The sequence below is a fragment of the Rattus rattus genome, chromosome X, assembly GCF_011064425.1.
Source record: "Rattus rattus isolate New Zealand chromosome X, Rrattus_CSIRO_v1, whole genome shotgun sequence".
Taxonomy (NCBI): Eukaryota; Metazoa; Chordata; class Mammalia; order Rodentia; family Muridae; genus Rattus; species Rattus rattus.
In genome coordinates, this window is record NC_046172.1 from 120,173,699 (window position 1) to 120,176,902 (window position 3,204).

A 3,204-nucleotide genomic window follows, 5' to 3' on the forward strand; every position below is an offset into this window, starting at 1 on the left:
TGAGTTTTGTCTGCATATGCAAAATTACATGATGTGCATGCATGCACCCACAAGGATCAGAAGAGGACATCTGATCCTCTGGAGCATCAGCTGCAGAGAGCTGTGAGCTGCCATGTGGTTGCTAGAATTTGGACCTATGTCCTCTATGAGAACAGAAATTGCTCTCTGGTGCCCACCATCCCTTTCTGAAAAAAAAAAAACAAAATAAGTATTTGTTTTCATTCTATATTTATTGATGCTTGTGCCAGCTTTTTTTTATTACATGCTTCATTTTGGCATGATCAATGTAATTTTTTTTTTCCGGAGCTGGGGACCGAACCCAGGAATTTATGGGCTTCCTAGGTAAGTGCACCACTGAGCTAAATCCCCAGCCCCATGATCAATGTAATTAAAAATAGTCATTATGGTTACTTGAAGATAGTTAGAATTATAGTTTCGGTTAGACAGAGTCTGCTTTACCTCAGTAGTTAGATGAGCTTTTTGGAACTATGTAGATGTTTCTGGAAGTGCCAAGCTAAGGGATTATCAGGTATAGTGTGCTCAATATATAGTAACTGCTCAATAAATACCAGTTAAGTGTATGATTATCTATAGGAAGGTAAAAGAAATTCTAAAATCTATTTTAGGTGCCAATAGGAATAACCTATCCTATGGGAGAGAACTTTGAGAGAAATTTTAATTATACAACCACTAGCCACACAAGGATGCATTGAATAATCATGATTTTGGACAACTGCCTTTGTGATAGTGCTCATATAAGACCATATCCTCCAGCTTCATCTGAGCCCTCATGGTTTAAGTACTTTCTCTGTGCTGTTTGCACAATGATGAAATTACCTAGAAATAGGGTGTCATGACTCTATAAGTACCAGTGCCTCTTTATGCATGTTATAATCTACCTAATCCTCTCAAGAGTACTATCCTATTTATTTAAATGTGTTGTCATAGAAAATGGATTTGACATTTCAATTATACATAATAGGAAATTAAAAAAAATCCTTTACTATGTTAACATACAAGGTTGTCTACAGTTCTGTTTTCTTAAGCAACTCTTAATCTCTGTCCTATCCCTGCCCTGCCAATCCGTATATGTTGATTCTTAAGTGTCCTTTAATGTTTTCAATCTCATATAAAAGGTTTTTCTATTACCATGCATATTCCCTGCCCTGTCTCTCACAATTCTTCTTTATGCTACAGTACAGTCAAATTCCTCAAATTGCGTTTTTCTTCACTGACTTGTAAAAGTATAGATGATCTTCAGCTTCTTTCCCATACTGTAACTACACTCATGCATCTGGGCTAGAATGTGACCACACTTTCGAGTTAGAAGAAGCCAAACCACTAAACTTCTCCACACCCCAAGTTCCTCGTCTGCAAAAAGGAAACACGTGGCAACCCCTATCTTACAAAGCTATGTGATGATGAAAGAAAATTAAAGGCATATACTTCCCAGAGTATTAAGAAAGTTTCTTAGCTTTCTTTGTTAGTGCTCTACCATTCTGTAATTCTTGTACAAATTATCTTGGTCCTGACCATCCAGTTTGGGCTACCTGTCTTCAAACTCAAGATTCGTCTGCTTCAAGAGTCTCAGAGTCTGGGCTTAGATTGCAGGCATTCGCTACCCTGTCAAGCTTCAGTTCTGCCTTTCTAAGTTAATTTCTTTCCTTTGTTGGAACACACAGAAGCAAAAGAGGACTTAGACTTTTGCTATTCCTTTCCAACTGATTCTAGTGTGCTGTTTTCCCATTAGTAAATGCATTACTTAATGTTTCATCTTTTTGAGAAGATCTAGACCAAATTCTTTTCTTAAAGTCTCATCTGATTCTAGTTTTGTTGTCTCTCATATTGTGACTTTAGCACTTCTTGAAGCAAAGGAAGGAGATTTAGAATAAAAGCAACTGACCCTTAGTTGACATGTCACAACTTTGTATGTGTGTTTCCTGTAAAGCTGTATCACCTCATCATCCTTATGCTTCACTATGAAGTAAAGACTGTGAATACCAAACCCGAGAGTTATCATGGGCATTCAGTCAACAAAGACTGATAAAGTATTTTGCTCAAGCCCAGCACAAATGAGTGCTCTATAAACATTAGCCATTATTGGTGTGAGTCACAGAGCAATGGATGCAACGAATGCCTGGATTCAAATATCTCTTCCATGCTTCTAACTGATTAACTTTCAGTGAGTTACTTACCTTCACTGAGTATTGGCTTCCTGTTTTGTAAGGGAAAATTTAATATCTATTCATCCACTTGATTTTCATAAGGATTAAATAAGATTAAATATTTAATGATACTGCAGAACACTTTCTTCCACTGTTAGGTTTGCTGTTCATGACTAAACACATTTAAGGCCTTGTACACAGCTTCAGCATAGGGGATCACAGTGAAGAATAAGATACATTGATCCCTTGCCCTTGTGGAGGCAGAAAAGCAAATAAGGTTGCAAATGAAGAAAAATGATATGAGGGAAAGAAGCAGTACTATTATAGAGAATTCTATTCTAATTTAAATCAGAGAGTCACTCAAATACTTCTGTTTAGAGATGTCCAGTGCAATTATTGTTAAGATAAGGAGCAGTGGAAAGAACAATCTAGATCAAGGAAACAACAAACAGAAAGGTATTTCTTCTTTCTTCCTGTCTGTCTTCTTTTGCAGTGCTAAAGGTTGAACCTGCTAGGGAAGCACTCTACTATGTGCTCAGTACCTGGTGTTCTTTAACTTACATATTTTAATAGTAATTTTTATTGTTTTTAATTGTGCATAAGTGTTTTGTCTACATGTGGGTATGTTCACATGAGTGTAGGTGCCTTAGGAGGCTAGAAGTGTCAGATCTCCTGGAGCTGGAGATATAAATGGACATAAGATTATGTGGATGCTGGGAACCGAACACAGGTCCTTTGGAGGAGCCATCTCTCCAGATCCTTATTTATTTTGGAGACAAGGTATTTCTACATTTCACAGACTCACCTTGAACTTACTCTGTATTCTAATCTATTAGCACCACAGACAAAAGCATCTTAAGGAAGAGACGGTCTATGGTTCTAGAAAGTTCCAGGCTTCATTATGGTGAGGCAGAGGCATTACAGCAAGTAGCAGATATGGTAGAAGGAGCTAGAAGCTGAGAGATCACATCTTGAATGCCAAACAAGATCATACATCAGAGACAGGAAGATGGAGGTACATATGCTTGTGTACTCTAAA